Source organism: Microtus pennsylvanicus, chromosome 11 (assembly GCF_037038515.1).
Source record: "Microtus pennsylvanicus isolate mMicPen1 chromosome 11, mMicPen1.hap1, whole genome shotgun sequence".
In the NCBI taxonomy this organism is placed as follows: Eukaryota; Metazoa; Chordata; class Mammalia; order Rodentia; family Cricetidae; genus Microtus; species Microtus pennsylvanicus.
Genome location: NC_134589.1, coordinates 17,328,456 through 17,334,549, shown reverse-complemented (window position 1 = coordinate 17,334,549; position 6,094 = coordinate 17,328,456). Strand labels below are relative to the sequence as shown.

Sequence of the window (6,094 nt, the reverse complement as noted above, 5' to 3'; positions counted from 1 at the left end):
TTATCCACATAGTCCTAGCAGATGGGATAGGGAGACAGCAGAATCATTAATTCAAAGTTAGTCTTATCTACATGGCAAATGTGAAGTGGACCTGAGACAAGTGACACTTGGTCTTAAACATGTAGGTGGAAGTTTGGGACCCATCAGCAGCTCCTGAATAAACACACTGAGAATGATATTAGTTAAGAATGCTGGCTTACACAGTATGGCCGGCGACATTAGCTAGCGCTCGCTCAACTCTCTCTAACGGGAAAGCAGCGGACTACAAGAGACTGAACTGTATCTGCCTCTATTTCCAACAGACTCACGTTCAACTTTCACTCACAAAAATAGCTGGGAAAATTTTATTAGTCCTTTTTTTAAAAAAAGTTAATCTAAAATTATAGCCAAAAAAAAAAAAGGAACCTGAACTTTAGAAACACAGCTGGAACAATCCGCAGCGGCGGCGGGAGCGGCGGGAGAAGAGATTTAATTCAGTTGATTTTCTGTGGTTGTTGGTTGTTCGCTCGTCTCACAGTGATGGAAGCTGCACATTTTTTAGAAGGAACCGAGAAACTGCTGGAGGTCTGGTTCTCCAGGCAGCAGTCCGACGCCAGCCAGGGATCTGGGGATCTTCGCACCATCCCAAGATCTGAGTGGGATGTCCTTTTGAAGGATGTGCAATGCTCAATCATAAGTGTGACAAAGACTGACAAGCAGGAAGCTTATGTACTCAGTGAGAGTAGCATGTTTGTCTCCAAGAGACGTTTCATTTTGAAGACATGTGGTACCACCCTCTTACTGAAAGCACTGGTTCCCCTGTTGAAGCTTGCTAGGGATTACAGTGGGTTTGACTCAATTCAAAGCTTCTTTTATTCTCGTAAGAATTTCATGAAGCCTTCTCACCAAGGGTACCCACACCGGAATTTCCAGGAAGAAATCGAGTTTCTTAATGCAATTTTCCCAAATGGAGCAGCATATTGAATGGAACGTATGAATTCTGACTGTTGGTACTTGTATACTTTGGATTTCCCAGAGAGCCGAGTAATCAGTCAGCCAGATAAAACCCTGGAAATTCTGATGAGTGAGCTTGACCCAGCAGTTATGGACCAGTTCTACATGAAAGATGGTGTTACTGCAAAGGATGTCACTCGTGAGAGTGGAATTCGTGACCTGATACCAGGTTCTGTCATTGATGCCACACTGTTCAATCCTTGTGGCTACTCGATGAATGGAATGAAATCGGATGGAACATATTGGACTATTCACATCACTCCAGAACCAGAATTCTCTTATGTTAGCTTTGAAACAAACTTAAGTCAGACCTCCTATGATGACCTGATCAGGAAGGTTGTGGAAGTCTTCAAGCCAGGAAAATTTGTGACCACCTTGTTTGTTAATCAGAGTTCTAAATGTCGCACAGTGCTTTCTTCACCCCAGAAGATTGAAGGTTTTAAACATCTTGATTGCCAGAGTGCTATGTTCAATGATTACAATTTTGTTTTTACCAGTTTTGCTAAGAAGCAGCAACAACAGCAGAGTTGATTAAGAAAAATGAAGAAGAAAAAAACGCAAAAAGAGAAGACACACAGGAGGTGGTGGCTGCTTTCTAGATTTTGATCCTGGGGGCTGTGCTCTCCATGACTACCACCTTATAGTTGCAGAAAGCCCTAGATGTAATGATAGTGTAATCATTTTGAAGTGTATGCATTATTCTATCAAGGAGTTAGATATCTTGCATGAATGCTCTCTTCTGTGTTTAGGTGTTCTACGCCACTCTTGCTGTGGAATTGAAGTGCATGTAGAAAAGAACTTTGACTGTATGAATCTCTACAACACTTGTGGAAATGATTCAATTTGGTTTATGCACAGTGTAATATTTCTGCAGGCATCATCCAAAATCCCCCACAGACAAGGCTTTCGTCCTCATTAGATGCTGGCCTCAACTGAACATCTGCGACTGTTCTATTAAATTGCTGCCAGAGTTTTTACATCCAGTTACCTCCATTTTCTAGAGCATATTCTCTACTAATGTTATTCAAAACCAATTTTTACTTCATACAGGTGTTTTATGCAATGGCAGTTAAAGTTTTTCTTCCACAAAAAAAAGAATGCTCAGCTGATAGCTCAGGCTTATTACTAACTAGATTTTACATTTAAGTTAATCCATATTTCTTATTTATGCTATGCCACATGGCAGTACCTTTATTATCATGGCACATTCATCTCCTGCTTCCTGTATTTGGCTAGTGACTTCTGATTCTGCCCTTCTCCTTCCCATCATCCTGAGTTTGGTCACCCCACCTATACTTCCTGCCTGGCTACTGGCCAATCAGTGCTTCATTAAATCAATTCAAATGACAAATCTTTACAGTATAGAAGAGGATTATTCCACAGCATTTTCCCCCTTTTTGTCTAATTAAAAAGGAGGCTTTTCAGTTTAACATAGTAAGATTATATATAACAAAAACAGTTATCAAGTAGGAATTACAGTTACAATATACACTCCATTTATATTTGGCAAAATTAGAGAAGATATTTTCTATCTCCTCTTTGTCCTAAGTTTTGTATTTATCTTTTATCATAAAGAAAACTATGACTATAACTATCTATTCTTCAACTCCATCAAAGACCCCAGAAGGATGAAATGTTATCTAATGACAGGAACCTCAAGCTCCCAGACAGTCACCCAAAGTTCCTCTGCAATGTTGGGATATCCAACTCTGGCTTACAGGTTTAGCATATCTGACAGACTTTTCTGTGAAGCAGGGAATTTTGAAGTACTATCATACCTTGTCTTGGTAAACTTCAGCAGTCACCTTTTTTGCATCCTGCTGGTCCAGTTTGCACAGTTACTACCAGTAATTGAGGCAGTGGCAGTTTCTTTGCCCATATAGTTAGGCTTGCTTTTGCCATAAAGAAAACTAACTCCATACAGAATTACTTCGACACCCATCAATATCTCTGAAGTAGACTGGTGCTGCCAGGAGCAGACATGTCTCACTGTCATAAAAACCCTTAGGTTATTAAAACATTATTAAATGCCATATTTTGAAGGTATTAAAGTGTTTGAAGACCATCTATCTTAAAGTATCTGTGTATGGTCTTGAAAACATACCTAACATGACTATAAGTTTGACTGTTATAGACATCTATTAATCTGCATTTATTAATTATCATTACATATTTAAATGAGCTAAAAACAATACCTTAAACAAGAGGAGAAATATACGTCCAGTGTAACAAAATTAACTTTAAATTTGTATCAATAAACCAAAATCCATACTAATGTAAAATATATAAGATTTATTTTTGTGTTTTGGATTAAAGTATTCAATAATCGACCCTTTTATATTGTCATTTCTATAACCCTCCCTTTTGTTTCAGAACAAAATTCCTGAATCTAATTTCTTTTGTTTTGCTTTTTTCCTAACCATTATCCATAACAACTTGTAGTTAACCCCCTTTAAATGATAATAAATATCCATAACCCATTTTTTTGGTAATGTGGGTATAGTTTTCTAGACTACTTTCTGCTAATTGGGGGTGCTGGTAATATTGGTAATAAGATGGACCCTAAAAATTTAGGAATGTGGTTAAGTCTTGGCATTAGTAGTTTGTGAAGCTGGACCACCCGAGTCAGCAGCTGTAAAGCTGTTCTGGATGAAGACCTCCGAGGGAATGGCAACAGAGGCAATTTGAGATGCTAGATCACCTGGGCCGTTTATTTTCACTGGTCCCCTCATTTTGAAAATACATAAACTTCTAAAGGCAACATACGTACCTGCCTTAGTACAAGCATAGACTGTGCATTGTTTATAAATCAAAGATAATTCCTTGTTATATGTTTGAGCAGTTAAAATATACATCATGCTTGCAGTTCTTCTGGGTTTAAGTTTTTATGTCTACAGTCAGGATTTCAGAGGATCTTCCTCAATTAATCCTGATTTTCTTTTTTTTAAATTTTATTATTTATTATGTATACTGTGTTCTATCTACATGCATGCCTGCACACCAGAAGAGGGCATCAGATCTCATTCCAGATGGTTGTGAGGCACCATGTGGTTGCTGGGAATGGAACTCAGGACCTCTGGCAGAGTAGCCAGTGCACTTAACCTCTGAGCCATCTCTCCAGCTCCCAATCCTGATTTTCTTTATCTTTGAACAAATTCACAATTTTTGTCTTCTGTGGACATAAAAGCAGAACCTTTACCCCAAAGTAACATACACTTGGACTTAAAATTTGAAGTCAAGATATTTTTAAAATATATACGTTGGTTGAATCAAGAAGCTTCCATAATCCAAGGCCTCTTAGCATTCAAAAACTTTAAAGACAATATAATAATTTATATAATCCAGACTCTCTATGTATTTTCCATCTTTATGTGGCTGATTTCCTTTATATTATTTTTTTCTTTTAAGGACTTTATTTTATTATTTTAAAATTATATTTTTATTTTTTTTTACTATTTATTTATTTATTATGTATACAACATTCTGTCTGTATGCCTGAAGGCCAGAAGAGGGTGCCATACCTCTTTACAGATGGTTGTGAGCCATCACGTGGTTGCTGGGAATTGAACTCAGGACCTTTGGAAGAGCAGGAAATGCTCTTAACCACTGAGCCATCTCTCCAGCCCCCTAAAATTATATTTTTAAATCTAAGATTGTATATACTCTTTTCCCTCCAAAGCCTATGTATATTTCAAATACACTGTCACCCTTTTAGAGACTCTTTTTTTCTGCTTTGTCCTTACTGTGCATCTGTAAGCTTTTCTGTATACATGAGCAAGAAAAACTGCTGTGTAACTTAGATTATGGTGTGCTGGTACAAGAATGAGCAACAGACAGTAGGTACCCCAAGGCTATGCAGAAGTTAAATGGAATGCTATGAAAATATTAGATTTCAGGAGATTTACATTTCCCATATGTAAAGAAGATATTAAATTGATGGGCAACTCAGAACAGAATTATCATCCAAGACTGGAAAGAAATAGCCACAGCAATATTGGAATCTGGTCTTCAGTTACAATGGTGAGCATCATGGAAAAAAGGATGCAAGGACCATAGCAGAACAAAATAGGGCTAGAGGTATTGATAATTTCCAAGATCAGTTTCTAGGTAAAGGTCACTATTCTGAGTTGCAAAGACAGTTAATTTGATGATCACACCTTGGCCCTATGTAGTTTAGCAGCTTTAAATGCTTGGATCAAGGGTGAAGAATCAGGAAATACAGTTGATATTGGATCTATAGTTTATGATGCTACTTTAATAGAAGTAATTTATTAAAATTTTAAGAAGAATCAAAATATCAGATGTTTTAATTGTGGTAAGCAAGCTCATTTGGAAAGGGATAGTAGGCAAGGCATTCCTAGAAACAATGTTTTTGTTTTTGTTTTTCTAAAGATAATCCAAACAGAGGGCCCCGGTCTTTTGGGGTATGTAGAAGGTGTGACAAAGGCTATCATTGGACGAACAAATGAAGATCAACAAGGGACAGGCAAGGTAATTCTTTGTCATCAGAAAATGCCTTAGGGAGACTCCCACAGGACCCAGTATCAAAGTTGGTCCAATTATTCCCTGTCAGCATCAGAGAAACTCATCCACAGTACCAATAAAAGACTTAATGTCTGTTGCTAAAAACAACACTGCTCTGGATGTGATCAAGGACAGAACAGCTTCAACAGATAAAATGAAAAATTCAGGAGAGGCCAGAAAACAAGTATTTTGACAAAATGCTATAAATGATCAAAAGTTATTATCAAGAATAGACACCAGCCATTCAAGGCTGTCTATAATGAGGACATCACAGCTGCTGCTCTTTCAAAGTTACCAACAGCCTTGCCTTTAAAGTGGTTAACTGACAAACCTGTGTGGGTAGAACAATGCTTTTGACATCAGAAAAGTTACAGGTATTAGAACAGCTGGTACAGGGGCAGTGAGATGCTCAGCATATTGAAGAACCAACCAGTCCTTGGAATTCTACCCACACAGGTTTGTCAGTTCACCACTTTAATAATTTTCTCAGAAGCATTCTTCATTTTATGGTTTGTTTCTGAGACCGGAAGAATGGTAATCTGTTTTCCATTGCTGCAATAAATCAATTTCCCATAAA

General features: G+C 37.7%; 1 pseudogene; it reads left to right on the top strand.

Moving 5' to 3' along the window:
* Positions 1-204: 204 nt before the first annotated feature.
* On the top strand, positions 205-1,976 carry LOC142859897 (S-adenosylmethionine decarboxylase proenzyme 1 pseudogene; annotated as a pseudogene).
* Positions 1,977-6,094: the final 4,118 nt, after the last annotated feature.